This window comes from Malaclemys terrapin, chromosome 2 (genome assembly GCF_027887155.1).
Source record: "Malaclemys terrapin pileata isolate rMalTer1 chromosome 2, rMalTer1.hap1, whole genome shotgun sequence".
NCBI classification, from domain to species: Eukaryota; Metazoa; Chordata; order Testudines; family Emydidae; genus Malaclemys; species Malaclemys terrapin.
Genome location: NC_071506.1, coordinates 88,453,829 through 88,471,442, shown reverse-complemented (window position 1 = coordinate 88,471,442; position 17,614 = coordinate 88,453,829). Strand labels below are relative to the sequence as shown.

The window sequence follows — 17,614 nt, the reverse complement described above, 5'->3', positions numbered from 1 at the left end:
CTTGTACCCCAATTTCTCCCACATAGGCCTTTTGAGGTGGCTGTTTATTTGCTACTGCTATCAGCACTACATCCCCTTTGCCTGTAACTACTGACTTTTCCACTGTGGGTTACCCCCACTCTTTCTAGTTCACCCTTTCTACCATCACTCCTTTGACTATCCCTGGTTTACCTAATCCTAGGGTCCCTTCTTTTTATCTTGCTGCCATTCATTTCTTTTATGAGGATAATATTTTAAATGTCCTGCCACCCTGCATGGCAACACATATCACCACTGCCCTTGCCTTGATTCTGAGCAGAGTATCCCTTGAGGCCCTTGCAGTACCTCTCATGCCCTATTGCCCAGAGTGACTCTTGCCATCACCATTTACATAGGGGCAGGTCCTTCTAATATGTTCAAATTGCCCAGGCATAGCATATCCTCAGCTGGGACTCACATCTCTTAGGCCCTGGAGGAGTTTCTGTGGCTCGTCCCACAGTTCATCCCAGTAACTCAATTTTTTTTCCCCAGGTCATGTTCTTCTTAAGTGTCCCATCTGTCCACAACTATAACACCTCTTTGGACGGGTCTCAGGCCTCCAGGTCCTCTTACTCCTGGGGCCAGTAAATCACCCTGTCAAACACCTCTAGCCAGCATAAATCATCCTTCCTTGTCTCTCTGATCTCACCCAGAAACTGATCTGCTCAGGCCCTGCAGTTCCTTTCATCTGAGCCTGCCAGGCTCTGATTGGCTGCTTTCATGCAGTCTTTCTAGATAGGCCTGGAGAACCCACCTCTGCTGCTCCTTCCTGGGAAGGAGTGTAATAGGACTGTAGAGCCTCCAGCAGGGGGCCATGAAGGTCCTGGTATATATGGAGTACCCCATACTGTAGGTATAGCCCACATTCTTTATAATATGTAAGTAATATGTACATTTGGTCATATTAAAACATATATTATTTGCACCCAGCTTACCAAGCAATCCAGATTACTCTGTAACAGTGACCTATCCTCTTTCTTAGTTACCATTTCCCCATTTTTTGTGTCATCTGCAAATTTTATCAGTGACTATTTTATGTTTTATTCCAGGTCATTGATAAAAATGTTAAATAGTGTAGGACCAAGATCCAGTCTCTGCAGGATCCCACTAGAAACACACCTGCTAGACAATGATTCCCCATTTACAATTATATTGTGAGACCTGTAAATTAACCACTTTTCAATCCATTTAATGTGTGCCATGTTAGTTTTGTATCATTCTAGTGTCAGCACCAAGTCGAATGTCTGACAGAAGTCTAAGTATATCAGCTCAACACTGTTACCTTTATCAACCAAACTTGTCATTTCATAAAAAAAAAAAAACAAGTTAGTCAGGAGCATCTATTTTCCAAAAACACATGCTGATTGGCCTTAATGATATTACCCTCCTAGACTTCTTTATTAATTGAGTCCCTTATTAGCCATTCCCTTATTTTGTCAGGGATCGATGACAGGCTGATGGTTCACCTCATTTACTCTTTTAAAATATTGGCACAATATTAACTTTCTTCCAGTCTTCTGGAACTTCTCTAGTGTTCCAAGGTTATTGAAAATCAGCATTAATGACCCAGAGAGCTCCTCGGCCAGCTCTTTTAAAACTCTTGGATGCAAATTAGCCAGACCTGCTGATTTAAAAATGTCTAGCTTTAGTAGCATCTGTTTAACATCCTGCTGAGTTACTGTTGGAATGGAAAGTATTTCTTCATCATCAAATAAATTATAGCAATAGGACAGGCAGAGTATTTCCCCCTGAGAAAGCACAGCAATCAAGATATGCTTTGAACATCAGATGTGCAACTGGTGTAAATTGGCATTGCTCCATTGACATCATTGATTTATCCCAGCTGAGGATCCAGTACCTAGCTGGGAGGCCAGGGATAGTGTAGAGTGGATAGCAGGTGGTACAAACAGTAATGGGAGGGAGCACTGGAAGGATAAAAGCAGATATTTTAGCACTCATGTGCCGCCCTACAGTACAATGTTGTTGTTGATATTTATTCAGTAAGTAACTTCAATGTCCAAATACTTTCCCACTCATATACAGATATGCAAGAACATAAAGAAAAGAATGAACAAACAATATGATGGCAGTGAAACCCCAGAAGATTGTCTCCTAGGTCCTCGTACAATTCTGGTATTTCAGATCTTGAAAATGGAATTTGGACATTCAATTAATCATAAATCAGGGTCTCTGCTAGTCTGGTTTTGGAGTGGATTTTCCTGCACAGGTTTGAGTCTCAAAGGAATATACTGTTCACTGATTTATATACCAGCACTACTGAAATGTTGATTTACCATGGTCTCTGCAAACAGTGCATTGCAGCCTAACTGCTTTCTCTGAACTTGCACAGCCCAGACTGTATGTGAGCTAGGAGGGTTTGACAGCTGGTGACTAAATACATTGTGCTGAGCCCAATGTTTGCACTGAGATTTACAGGGCACATTATGATTTAGGCTCTGAGCCTGACTTACAGGATCTGGCTGAATTAGAAAATGTTTTGAAGTCTTTTTACATCTTAAAAATGCTTCAGCGTCTCTATTTTATATGCTTCTTTTTCATAATCATTCTTCAAACACCAAAATCCAATTTGAAAAGTGTTCACGACAATGTTTAGAAATGCTTACAAGGGTTATCTGATAATGATCTCAAGCAGTACTTTTTAGCTCTACAAATCATCCTGGGACTTTGAAAAGTTTCACTTAGACCTTCAGTTCTGCTTATTTGCCTAATTTAATTCCCCTTGATATTGTAAGTGTGAGATGATATGATTAGAAAAGCCACACTAAGTGAGCATAAATTGCAGTGGCTATCTGAAAACTTAGAGAACTCAGTCCAGCCCAGGGTACACTGATTCTAGTAGCAAAGCCACAAATAGAGTAGAATATGGCAGGCGAGTCCACCGCTCTCCTTATTTAATTTTATTGTACAGACAAAAAATCTCTGTACTTAAAAGGATTATTGCTGTGCTTTTGTGAAAGGAACACACTTTTTTTTCTTCCTATTTACATGGTAAAAGTAACTCTTAAGTACTACACACAACAATAACAACACTTAAAAATGATATAGCACTTTACATGTTCAAAGCACTGTACAATCATTAACTACTCCTGATGACTCCCCCAGTGCAGGAAATATGTATTATCATTCCCATTTTTCAGGTGACTAACTGGAGGCACAGAGCATTCAGTATATAGCAGGGGTTCTCATCCTTTTTCTTTCTGAGCCCTACCCCTGCCCCATGCCATAAAAACGCCACGGCCAACCTGTGCCACAATAACTGATTTTTTGCGTACAAAATCCAGGGCTGGCATTAGGGGGTAACAAGTAGGGCAATTGCCTGGGGCCCCTCGCCACAGCGCCCTCACCCCCGCAAAGTAACATTGCTCAGGCTTCAACTTCAGCCCTAGGTGGCGGGGATCAGGTGCCCCAGGCTTCAGACCCATGCGGTGGGGCTTCAGCTTTCTGCCTTGATAATGCTGGCCCTGCTGGGTGGACCCTGTGAAACCTGCTCACAGATCTCTAGGGGGTTCCGGACCCCTGGTTAAGAACCACTGAGATTGGACAGAGGCAAGCAGTAAAGCCATGACTAGAACTTAGGAGGTCCTTTCTCCCAGTCCCATGCTCACGCCACCTTGCTATTGTCTACCATAACAATGGCAGATAATACTATAGTCTCCAATTTCTCCTAATGTGGCTTACAAAAGCACTCTTCCATCAGCCAGAGGGATGGGGTAAGCTGCGGGCTCCAAGGCCCAACCCTATATTATGCCATGAAATAGCAGCAGGACACGGTTGTGAAGCCCCAAGGGAAAGATATGATGTTACCCTATACTTTTTGAGGCTTGGTCTGCACTTAAAGTTTATACTGCCATAGCTTTGTTGGTCACGGGCGGCTAGCTACATAAATATGCCAACCAAAGCCCCAGTGAAGATGTAGCTATGCCAACAAAAGAGTGCGTCAGTCAACACAGCTAATGTCATTTGAGGAAGTGGTGTCCATATGCCAGCAGAAAAACATCTTCTGTCAGCGTACGCCGTGTCTACAGTAGCGGGCTATGCCAGCCTACCTTGAGTGGGAAACCCAATAACATTCATGAATCTGGGCTGCCTGCCCTCAGAGCACAATGCCATCACCGTACCGTAGGCAGGATATACCATATATTTCTTCCTGTGAATGTTAAATTTGCTGAACTATAGATCTTCAGAGGGATCCTTCAAGCAAGTTTTTTTTGTGTGTCTTTTTCTTTCTTTAGCCAAATGTGTGCCTCTCGTTGGCCGAATGAATCATGAGGAAAGATTATCTCCTTTGTAGGAAATTGTGCTGCCAGTACCACACTGTGAAATCAGTATAATTTATACCCACTGCTCTCTCCTCTTCCTTAGTGTTGGCCTGGACACTAGGTCCTTTTATATCAGCTTTCAAGCCATTTCTCGTTTTAGAAGTTAATTTATTTGGTTAGTGAAGTGGAATGAGAGAACACACCTGTGATCAAAGGGAAAGGTAGATGGAAAAGTCAACCCCGTAGTCCATGTACATGTTTATCACCCTGACCCCTGACACAATGCTTCATATAATTCTGGTCCGCTATTAGCTGCTTTACAGCTATTTTCAGAACAAAGAAACTATTGAATAAGGCTAGTGTGAGCGTTGCTTTTTATTAATTTAAACTGCTTCAAATAATCACCCAGGGAAGGTCAAATATCTCCCTTAACAAAAAAATTCCCTATAAAAGAGCAGAATTCACAGAGTTTAAGGACAGAAGGGACCATTATGTCATCTGATCTGATCTCCTATATATCACAGGCTATTAAATTTCACCCAGTCACCCAGATTGAGCCTACTAATTTGGGTTTGACTAAAGCATATCATCCAGAAAAGCATCCAGTCATGATTTGAAGACATCAAGAGATGGAGAATCCACCACCTTCCTTGACAGTTTTCTCTGATGGCTAATCTCCCTCACTGTTAAAAATGTGTGCCTTACTTCTAATTTGAATGATTTTATTTCTAATTTGTCTGGTTTCAGTTTCCAGCCATTGGTTCTTAGTGTGGCTTCCTCCACTACTTTAAAGAGCCCCCACATTTTCTCCCCATGAAGGTACTTTTGTCATTGAACATTTTACCCAACATTCCTGCCTGCCCACTTTAGGCCATGTCTACACTACAAACTTGGGTCAATGCAAGTTACATGGGCATAAAGCTACCACAGTAAGTATATCACTTGTTCGCGTACATACTTGACTCCTTGTGTCTGCACTGCATGTACTCACCAGGCATACGTATGTAGAGGGGTATCCCAGCATGCAACACACCACTGTCCAGCATGTTGTCTTTTGAGAAATATTGGCAATGCATGATGAAACAAGTTGCACAGGGGTGACTGGGAGCAAGGGGTCAAACTCCCAACAGGCAACTGTCTCCATCCCATAATGTTATCTATAGCCCATAATTTTTTAGCCTATTTTAAAAATCCCACAGATCCATACGGCCCTCCTTGCTGTCCACCATCTCTGAGCATGGTGCCTGCACAGCTCCTCACTATTATCATAAGCATTGCAAGCACAGGACTTACAATCTTCTGGTATTTGCAGAGCCATATGAAGAACCAACTCAGTAGGGAACACGCTGATTTCTTGGAGGACAGATTGCTGCAGAATATAGCAAGAACCAATTCAAGGTTGTTGGTGACATTCATGGAGCAACTGTCTGGGCCTGAGACACAAGCACTGATTGGTGGGATCACATCATAATGCAGGCTTAGGATGATGAGCAATGGCTGCAGAATGTTTGGATGCACAAGGCCACATTCCTGGATCTGTGTGCGGAGCTCACCGCAGTCCTCCAGCATATGGACACCAATAAGAGAGCTGCACTGACAGTGGAGTAGTGAGCGGCGATCACTCTGTGGAAACTTGCAATGCCAGATTGCTACTGGTCGCTGGGAAATCATTTTAGAGTTGGAAAGTGTGCAGTGCCATGCATCGTCTCCTGCTACGCAGGACTGTGACTCTATGCAGTGTGAAGGACATAGTGGATGGATTTGCAGCAATGGGGTTCCCGAACGGTGGTGGAGGAATAGACAGCATGCATATTCCTATTTTGGCACCAGACCACCTTGCCACAGAGTACGTCAACAGACAATTTTCCATGGTTACGCAAGCGTTGGTGGATCACTGAGGACACTTCACCGACATCAGTGCTGGCTGGCCAGGGAGGTGCATGATACACACATCTTTAAGAAAAAAAAATCTACAAGCAGGGACTTTCTTCCCAACTGGCAAATTACCATACAATATTGACGTGCCAATAGTGATCTTGTGGTACCCAGCCTACCCCTTGTTCCTCTGGCTCATGAAGACATATACCTCACCAGCCCCAAGGAAAGCTTCTACTGCAAGCTCAGCAGGTGCAGAATGACAGTGAATGTGCTTTTGGTCGATTGAAGAGGCACTGGCATTGTTTACTCACAAGACTCGACCTCAGTGAAAAAAAGAACATCCCAATGGTTATAGCTGCCTGCAGTGTCCTGCATAACATCTTTGAAGCAAAAGGGGAAAAGTTGCTGCTCGGGTGGAGGGCAGAGGTGGAGTGCCTGCCTGTTGAGTTTGAACAGCCAGACACAAGGGCTATTGGAAGAGCTCAATGTGAACTTATATGGCTTTGAAATAGCACTCTAAGAGTGAGCCACAATAATGCATTGTGGTGTACCGTGCTCTACTTGGCCTGTTGTTTGGGGGCCTGTTAGGAACTATGAGGTGCTTGGTGCACATCTATGAACATAACACTGTCAATGCACCTATTAATGTTGCAGTGCCTGCTGTACATTTATGATTAGAACACCATGACACTGAGTTGTGTCCTGCAGTGTAGTAAAAAGTAAGTGGCTGCTTTCAGAACTGCTAGACATTTTATTCAGTAACAAAACCAATGCAAAGAAAAATCTTTGCAATTTAAAAGAAAATATGCTAAAAACTTAATCAATTAATGGAACAGAATGTAACCCAGGGAAAGAACATTCGTGTCCATTTTGCACATTTACACATACAGCAACTGTGGCTTTTACAGGTCAGTGTACGTGAAGCTGTAATTGTCATTAATGTCCCCTGGGATGGAGTGGTAGGAGTAAGGATGCCGCCCTTGATGCCATGAGGAATGTTGAGGGGACATGTAGGGGTGCTGTAATGGAGTTCTCTATAGACTGCAAAGGGAGGCGAGCCCATGACTGTTGAACCTGTAGGTCCACAAGAATCTGCAGCATTGATGTTTGCTGCCAGAGAAGCCCCATTGCGCCCCGGTACATCTCCTCTCATTTTTCCTGCTGGGACTTCTGCTGGCTCTCTTATTTTTGAACCTTTAAGCTTTTCCCCACCACCATGAAGACTAGATAAGTACTTTCCCTTTAAGTCAAATTAGAGATTCTGCTGTCATCCAGTGACTCCAGGAGCTGGACATCTGAGCTGAGACCTAGGGATCAGATGGGCTTGATAGCCTGAGCTGCGGCATGAGCTGCAACATCCACACTGTTACACTTAGTGCACTAGCTCGAGACTAGCTAGCACAAGTCTGTTTGCCCCATCTGGGAGGTTCACTCCCAGATGCCATGTCAACCTACCCTAAGATAAACATCAAATATCATGAGGCTGGTGATAAAATTGTGCGAGTTGGCAACACCGGGGTTAGAAGTTAGAATCCTTTGCTTGTGACAACATCTTCCTTTGCTGCGGAAATGATTATGATGCAACAGAGGGTTATGTTACTTCAGCTGCGGAACAAGCAGCATGAGCCAGGTTAGCCCCCTCAGAGGTGAATAACTGGTTTGCATGCATATGTCCCCTCAAACAAAAACAGGAGAGAAAAAAAGAGATCATAAAATACCTGAAATGCAGACTTGTTTCTCTACACAATTGTTTGCACATTTTTCCCATGAGATGATTATCTGGAACCTGAACAGAAGTTCAGAAAGCTGTCTTTGGAGAGACATGTTTGGAGGCTAATACTAGAGGAGAAATGTGTTGAAATCAATATGCATTTTTATTTTGAAAAAAAAAAATCTGCCGGGCAGGAGGGGGAAAGAGGGACTTTATTTTTACTTTTTGGCAAGAGGTTGATTTGCATGGAACATGGAATCTCTGAAATGCTATAAAATACATTCTCTTTCCTTTATGCATAGGAGAACGACTTCTTTCCCTGCCCCTCGTGCAAGCTGCTCTGCCCCCACTGGTGCATGGTTCTCCTCTTCTCTTCCCCTGGGGGATGGACTATAAACCATGTTCACATTTTTCTCCACAGGACTACAAAAACCATGTGTTAGGAATTCCAGAGATGCTCAGCGCAAATCCCAACACCTTTTATCTGGAAAAAAAAAAAAAAAAAGGTCTTCCACATTCTTCCTGTGAAACCAAAGCCAACCAGTCTAGCAGCAAGAAATTGGCTGCCAGAACACAAATGAAGGCATAACGATAACAGACAGACTGGGGAACGAAGCCCTTCCAATCTTAAACAATTTATATTTGCTCAAATGCAGCCTCCTCCTGCCCACTGCCGGGACAAAAGGACCTAAATAGAGTGTAACAGCCATGATTTTACTGCACAGAGGAGGTAGGCTGTGGAAGAGGACTGGGTGCAACAGAACTCTGTGCTGTAGTGCAGATCTCCGCAACAGCACAGGGAGTGTTGGGACACCACGGGTATGTCCAACACAAACAGCAAAGAAAAACCCATGGCTGGCCCATGTCACCCCACTGTGTCCCAAGGCCTGAGTCTCCAGCCCAAGCCCAGCAATCTACACAGCAACAAAACAGCCCTACAGCCTGCGAGCCAGAGTCAAACACCCGTAGCTGGTCTGTGCTAGCTAGTTGCTGTGTAGACATACCCCAAAAAGCCAGTGGCTCTGCCAGCAGACAGAGGCAGAAAACTTCATGTCCTTCATCAAATCAGCATAAAGCATAGAGGTCCCCAGGTGACATTACAACTCACAGGCTCAACTGTATACTAACTCTCTTGGGGGTAAGGTTGTGTCCCCAACAGCCCTCTTAAGTCCCTTGCTCAAAGGCACATATATTCAGGCTTTGGGAGGTGTAGGAAGGGAGCATTTGGCTCCTTAAAATTAAAGTCTGTCTGTTGGTCTCAAGTACTGTAGATTTCAGAGAATCTTATTTATCTCATAACTGAAGAATAACAGGTGACATCTTCTTGTAATGATAGAGGTCCAAAGGTACTATAGATTTATGGCCCAATGTACAAATCAGAGGTATATAAAGGATAAGGACAAACGGAACCAGAACCTTCCCCTAAAACACAAACACAACCTTTTGAGGTTAGAGATTTTATTTTCTTGTGTTTCTGTGCTGCCTGGTTTTCTCTAGGATCTGAAGCAGAGTATTTGAATATCATTAAAATAGCTATTCTTGCAATATTTTTGACGTGGCTAAAACTAAGAAACCTAGGAAAACTCCTGAGGAAGCCTGCCCTTGTTAGAATTCTAGCCCAATTTCCAGATCAAAGAACTTCACATCATCTGAATAAACTTTGGAGAAGCATCTGCTTATCCAAACTGAACTTGGGAATCTTTTGGGACTGGCCAATCACTCATCCTGAGGGGGCGTCATAGGTTGGCTTAAAAAATTAGCAGCAGCTGGAAAAGTTGCTGCCCCTTCAACTGCAAAGAAAGTGTGAAGGGTGAGTGGAGGGATAGGGGGGAGACTATCTCACCTGGCACTAATTAGCAATCTTTCTGCAGCCTCAGCAGAAAAAACAAGGACTGAATGAGCAAAGGGACTGAGCTACTTACCCTCTATACCTGGGGTAGTGTTTGGAAGCTAGTATTTCCTGTGTTGTGCAGATAGAGGACTTGAGCATGGTTACCTGAGATTTCTGCTCATCCTAATGTCTCTTGATACATAGGCTTCCTGGACAAACTGAAATCCTTATTTAATTACATGAATTAGAGATCTCTAACACCGAGTTTGTGGGTCTTTTAACCCAACATATATATCATTGACAGGGTTTAGCATGTGGCTTTCTCCACTGGACCAAATTTAGGTTTGGTGGAACTCTAGTGACTTCAATGAAGTAATGCTAGGATTGAACGTTGCCCACCTGCAGTAAGGGGTTTTAGTAAGTACACATGGTTGGCCCAGGAAATTTCCAGCTACCGTACAGCTACAAAGCTGATAACTTGGATCCCCCTCTGTTTCTTTTTAAATGCTTTAATAAATGCTTGTTAATAGTGCCAGCTTAGGTATTCTGGCAGTGTTGCCAACTCTTGTGATGAAATCACGGGGCTTGTAGTCATAAGATTACAATGGACTCTTAGCTTACTTTAACTTTTTTTTTCCTTCTAGATCACATGGTTGTGGAGAAAATCTTGAAAACATGAATCCGACCGATTCAAAAACCAGAGAGCAAAAAAAAAAAAAAAAAAATGTAATGTCTCATTATTTTTAAGCCAATGTCGTGATTATTTTGGCGCCTGACTCAGGATTTGAAAATGCTTGGGCGGGTGGTAATACCAATAGCCTCCTGTTATTGAAATGGATATCAGAATACAGTAGAGACAAGAACATGGAGGTGGTGTAGTGAAACACCCGAAGCACTGCTTGGAATCAGCAGTGTCAAATTCACCATTCCATCTTTTTGAGGTAGAAAAATGGAATTGAAAGTGTGACATTTATGGCAATTTCCTCCAATGGCTTTAGGAGATCTTACAGAATTAAATTTAAATAGCTGTGGAGTTCATTGTATTACATGCAAAGGTTATGTATTATTGTGGGCCTGGATGATCAAAGGATTATGCTGAAGAATGTCACAGACAAGAATGAACTTTTGGGACAATACATGTGAAGTTGATTTACTGGGAAATATCTAGGAGGAGATGAATGCAAATTCCACCCCCCACCCCCACCTCCAGAAATGCACAAAACCCAGCCCTTTGAAGCTATGCCCTGTCTGCTTATTACCTGTTGCCAGAGTCCCAAGATCAAAGGCCCAAACCATACACAAGAGTGACTCACAGATTCATGGGTGTGCTTGTTCTGAGCTTGTTATGAACTTGTAAGTACAGAAAAACTTCTTAGGTGGGGCTTAAAGAACTGATCACCTGCCACTGTCCTTGTTGGAGTTGGTGTGATCTCTGTTAAGCTTATTAGCATGCGTGCATGTTCTTGTATTGTTTTTAATGTTTCTCTGTAAGGCTTTCACCTTCAGAATAAATGTGCTTGATTGGAAGATCTGTGTGGTAACTTAACTATGGCCAATTATGCTGCTGATAGCCTCTGAGGAGGAAGCAAAGCAGCCCTGTTTAGGCAGTCTGACTTGCTGGGAACTCATAGTGTAGGCAGGGAACTGTGCAGCCGGGAATAACCCAAGTCAAGAAGAAGAGAGGCACCCGTCTCTGACCAAGAGGTGATGGCTGAGGAGCTGGGAGCCTAACGTGGGTGCCGTCACTGTATTATGAGAGGGAAATAGAGGTGCAGTGGCCCTGAACTGTAGCACAAAGCAGTCCACTGTGTGACCCATTCCACTCTGGGAAGTTGTTAAATATTCTATGATACTTTTTGTCAGAAAAAGGGTTTGCCCAAGTCTCCATTCCTAAAACATTCCCTTCCTATTCTGCTCTGCGGGGTGCTATGGGCCAGTTTGCTGCTAACCTCCCCTTCCCAAATATAGTTAAATTTCACAGGTGTTGTTAGAATGAAGTTTACAATGCACTCTAGAATCTTTCAGGATGAAAAGTGCTATGGAAGTGTAAAATAGGTTTATTGCCTGCATCTGAAAAAAGTGACTGCATTTGCATGATAGGGAGATCCTGTGTAAAGTTACCCAATGATTGGAAAAGGTATCAGAACCATTATCCCTTTCGTAACAGGAGACATGAACAGCAAGGGGTTAAAACTTGCTCACTACCTCACCACAATTGCTTACATTCTGTTGTTGCGGGTAGAGGCTGCTGTTTTTGTGTGATCACATCTGCATGGCAGGTTTTCTGATGGCTCCAGACTGTTGAAAAAAAATAAAGTAAAACCATAAAGCCTTTTAATCTCGACTGTGATTGCCAAGTAGATAGTGGTGTATAGAATTTTAAATTAGCTATACTGAATGCTACGTGGACAAATGGTTACCCCAGTTACATGTATGTCCGTGAGTACATCTAGTTTTATGCAGATACTTATGTTCACAATTTACCTTTAATAAAACTAACTTCTTCTGGGCTGTCTTGCAGTACAACACTAAAGATTCAGAGGCTCAGATCATAACTTGCTGTAGATCAGCTTGACAGAACTGGAGCTGAAAGATAAAACACAGCTTTCAGAAGACTTATTGCCAATTAGCTGTAACTTATGAATGTTTCAGAGGAAGGGAAAAAATGGCTAATCAAACCAATAAGATAAAAATCAAAAAAGAATATATAAATCACAAAATCTCTTCTTAAGCCAAAAACTCTACATGAAAATGCTCATCTTAATAATGCAATTAATGTCTGATGTCCTGTAATTTGTAAAGCATGTTGCTGAATCAGAAGCACAAGAAATAACCCTAGATCTCTCCTCAGCCATTCCAGAACCCTGGAAATATATGTGTGTTTAATAAGCTCACAGCCAAGGAAGACCACTACAGGTTAACCCATATCTAGAACAGCAAAGACCTTAGGCTTGGTTCTGCCGTCTTGTACCCTTTGTCACTAATTATACTTGTGCGAAGAGTGTGCACAGTGGGTGTAAACTACTACCACTCTGATCTGGTAGAACTTTACACCCCTATGCACTCACTTTGCACAAGTGTAAATGAATATACTATAGATGTAAGGCAGGGGAGAAGCAGGTGCCTGTTGTCTGAAAAACCAAAATCCTAGAATGAAGAAGTTTTATGATTAAGGCACTAGACTGGGACCCAGGAGATCTGGGTTCAATTTCCTGTTCTGACAGACAACCCAGGTGATCCCTGGGCAAATCTGCTAACCTCTTTCCTCATCTGTCAAGTGTGGATTACAATACTACTAGTTTACCACATAGGGGAGTTGTCTGGAAAAAATAATGTACGTTTGTGAAGCATTTGGATATTACGGTCTCTGTATATATGGATTTATTCTGCATCCATTGCCATGGCATCTGAATCCTGTACAAAATCTAAACACAATCCCATAGATCTACTACCCACATGGTTCGCTAAAGCCATCCTTACCATTAGCTATCAATAAATGAACACCTCACATTTGCCACACCAAGATACCATTAAAAACAAGATTTCATAAGCATTTAGTGCCTCTTCCTGCCCCTCTGAAGTCAATGGCAACCTTACCTACGGGTGCAGGATCAAGCACTTTGAACCCATCTAATTCTAATAAAAAGCTTTAGTGAAGAATGGTAAATGTCTAGTTAGAGATCTGAAACAAAACTGCCATGGACTAGAATTCTGTGATAGTTATACAGTCTTATAGGTAAAGGGATTTGAAAGCCAAAGGTAACATTGATACATGTCAAAGTTAAATAGGATTCAAAATTTGAATTACTCCAGATATTGTCCTCTATCTACATGGACAGTTCTCATGCTATTACTACGTGTTGGGTGTGTAGAATAAAAGCAAGCTAAAGGCTTTGATTCTGATCTCATACCCACTGGATTTACATCAGTGTACTTCCATTGACTTTGATGGAGTTAAGTTATTATTGGTTTATACCAGAGTTAAGTGAGATCAGAAACAGACTCTCCATTTTTCTATTTTGAAGGGGCATGAAATTGATCCAGAATCCTACGCAGGATTAAAATTTAAAAATAAAACAGTAAAAAAATAAAAATAAAAATCCAAAACAGTTTGCCTTCCCTCTCTAATGCCAGACTCTTATCCGGCTTCCTCAGCAGTAGAGCTGGAAGAAATAGTGGATTTTTTTCTGGGAAATTTCTCACAAAATTTGTCACCATTTCACTTTGGAAGATATCACATCACTTTTTTCTGCAAAATGTAGAGGGTGTGAATAATTTTGACATGAACATTTGCAGAGAAGGTGACCCTTTCACTTGAAGGGGACAACTTCCATACCAAAAAAGTCATAAATTTGTGCAATTTTGGTGAAGTGGACCAATTTTGGAAAAGACACAGTTGTACAGAACTTTGATCTTGTGCACATCTGCACCAAGCACTTTCATTTTCCACTTTTGATATAAAAAAACTGTCTTTTCACAGTTTTATTTCTGTGCCAGTATTTACAAGAAACTAGAGGGTTGATTTTATATACTGTAGTACCGAAAATTACTCTTGGACTTAAAACAGTTAGCTTGATGCCAAGTTTTTGCAAAAGCCAACAAATGCCTTGGATTTGTAGTTCATGAAAGCTTTGCTCTCTGAAGGACTCACTGAATTTTCCTGCCAGCTAATTGGTGGTAAAATGGTTCTAGCACTTCTGTGAAAATTGTAGCGCTGATTAGCGATTATAATGCACTGAACAAGACCTTGGAGAGTACATAGGATTTTAACAGCAGCTAATCTTAACTAGAGGAACTAAAGGTGTATGCTACTGTTGGTTGAAAAGATTCCCTTCCCCCACTCCTGCCCTTGCCCCCACCCAAACAGAAAATTTTAACTTTGCAGAGACAAATTAAAATACAATACGTTTTGATTCAGAAATATTGCTGCAGTGCCTCATGGGAAATGAAGTCCAGCTGGGGAGCCTGGCCTATAGAGGAGAATGAGGATATGAGGCAACTGAACTATAGCTCTCATAAGGCACCATATCCAAATCAAAATACTTGAGTTTTTGGCAAAAATATTTTGATTTTTGGCAAAAAATGAGAACTTTTCTCTTTTCAAACATTCAGTTTTTCAGCAAAAAAAATATTTTTTTTTCTGCAGAATACTGAGTTTTTCCATGAAAAAATGCTTCATGTCAAACGGAATTTTCAACACAAATTGTTTGACCAATCTTACTACATGCTTTTCAATTTAATGTCTGATCTAGAAAAGGTAGATCAGGAATGTCTGTTCTCCCTGTGTCATAAAAACAGAACAAGGAGAAATTCAATTAAATTAAAAGATGGGAGGGGAAATTGATAAAGGTAATACACAGTTTAATCCCACGTTGTATGAAAAGGTAACTCATTGCCACAGAAAGTTGAGGCCAAAGCCTCAACAAGATTCAAAATAGGATTGGATATTTATATGGATATCAAGAATATCAAGAGTTATAATTAATTACAACAAATTTTTGAAAGGTGCCTTGTGCTTCAGGTTTGAGCCAATCTCTATGAGATACCAAGAGAAGACCTAACATGGGGGGCCGATTATCCTTACATGTGTCTGCTGCGTGATTCTTATATCTTCCTTCTAGATCTGATTGGCAAGTCCCAAAATCCAGACCCAATAATGGACAAAGCAGCCAAGTCATTTTTGGTGGGGGCAGGAGAAAGAGAATGTGAAATTTTAAAGAAGTAAAAGTTAACCAAATGGTTCTGATTCAAATACAATTTTTGGTGATGTATCATGTCAGTTCTTCTTTCAATCACAATTTATCTGATCATTAGATTAATATTTATTATTTCAAGACCTGTCTCCCTTCAGATATAGGATTTATCTGAACCTTCATCCAGACCTAGTGACATCTCTTCAAAGCATTTAGCCAAGAAAGGTTGCCCCGTATATTTTCACGTACAAGTGAAAATTTTTAGAATTCAGCACATTCTAAAAATAATGGATTAGTGATGCAAGTGGGAAAAAAGCACACTTTGTGTCTGTAAGCTAAACTTACCAAAGGAAAACACTCATTTCAGGCGTTGTCTTACGGAAATCTAGTAAAGAAAAAGGGCAGGTTCTATATGTTTAGAATAAGATTACACAAGCTATATTCTACAGATAATTTGCTGGTTGAACATTCACAAAGCTGAAGACTTAAAGATAAGTTACACATTAATATTAATTCTATGCTAAAAATGGTTCTAACACACTGTCAAGTAAGAAATATTTCCATCAAGTTTTTCCACAGCAGTGCTGGCAGTTAGATCTCAAAGAGCATTTTTGGTGAGAATGAAAATTTGACAAGTTTGAGTTTATATTTTTATTGGTAAATTTAAGAATAAGGCTGTCCTGGTTTAAAAAAAAAAAAAAAAAAAAACCACACCACACACACCAGAAAAAAAGACAGACCCAGAAATGACTGGATGCTGTAGATTCCTTACAGTTGTAAAAGAAATACATTAAAAAACATCTGTGAGACACATTGCTGAAGGCTGGAACAAATGCTGAGCCTAAAATTGAAATCATATACAGTACTGCATATGGAATTGACAAAAAAAATGTAAAGAACAACTTTTATTTTAACAATTTTTAGCTAAAAGATTCTGATTCTGCCATGATAGTTTTAGATAAAGGTGCATTATACTTATTCATTACTTTCAGGTGTTCAGTGAAGAGGCCATCAAAAGCCCGCACAATGCTGAATTTTGCTATAGAAATTTTTTATCCTAAATATTTTTCCACATTCTTTCCTACTTACTATTCAAACATATTCTTTGCTTGTGATTAGAGACCCTCTCACTATTCTAAATGGAGGAAATAGCTCCAGTATCTCAGATACCATGGTTTGATAACTGTTGGCCTTTTAATAGCAATCATTAACCACATGAGCATCTATGAATTCTCTGAAAGAGTAAATTGTAAGTTTCTAAATTTTCAGGATTACAAAGAAGAGCAAGCTACTAACTACTTGAAACTATAGCCCGAAGTGTCAGTGACAGGGTTTTCTTTCTGCACGGCCTCTGTCAAAGTGAATAGTTCACTATGAGCCGCTGATAACTGAACATTAATCATACACTTGTATCTGAATTCAATGAGAGAAGTGATAGTCTCTTAATACAGTACTGTCCTTTTCACACCATCTTGAAGTTTGCCTCCACCTATACATGTCTCTTCCAGAATACTGGATTTTTGTTGTATGGTTTCTTTTACAAGTAAGTTTAACCTATGTTGTGGTTTTCGTTATGCCGTCCCTGTCTCTCTCATTCTCCTCCCTATTGCATCCCCCCTCTCCTATTTTAATGATGCCATAAGAGTGCAAAACTAAAATTGTTTCCACTGTTTTGATTAATTAGTTTAGCCTCGTCAGAGGCTTAGGCACCATTTATACCTTCATTTGTGTTCACACACTGGTTGCCCGATTCAAATTCTCCCTCAATTTGTTTTACAGCCTCCCACTTTCACCCCAGTCCTGTGGACAGGTAGAATCTTTCCAGCTTAGCTTCTCTATGAAAGTTGGGAATGCTAAGTAATTTCCTTTTTTACTTGCAGTTCATCAGTTTTTCAAAGAAGCTGCCATCTCTCTTCCATTTCCAAGTACCCAAGTTCCATTTAAATGACCCTCCTGGTATACAGTGCAAGTTCACTGTTACAGGGGTGCTGTAACATACATACTACTATTAACACAGTGCCTCAAGTTCTCTGAATAATTTTTACCAGTTTCCAGGGCCAACAAGGGGGGCGGGGGAAAGCCAGTACAAATTACTGGGGCCCCGTGGTCCGGAAGGGGGCCCAGGGCCCAGCTGCTCCCCTTCCCCATCATCGGCCCTGTTTAGCCGGTGTGCCCTTGCTGGGGGGCTTGAAAAAAATTTTCA

The 17,614-nt window shown here is 41.2% G+C and overlaps 1 long non-coding RNA gene across 1 annotated transcript in view; it reads right to left on the bottom strand.

Moving 5' to 3' along the window:
• Positions 1–8,200: 8,200 nt before the first annotated feature.
• LOC128832856 (uncharacterized) overlaps positions 8,201–17,614 on the bottom strand; it is a 29,833-nt gene continuing 20,419 nt past the window's right edge. Inside the window, exons 4-7 of the long non-coding RNA XR_008444072.1 lie at positions 15,757–15,796; positions 12,203–12,304; positions 11,942–12,016; positions 8,201–8,371 (exon numbers count right to left, since the gene is read on the bottom strand). This is a non-coding gene — a long non-coding RNA (uncharacterized LOC128832856). The remainder of the gene's footprint in view (positions 8,372–11,941; positions 12,017–12,202; positions 12,305–15,756; positions 15,797–17,614) is intronic.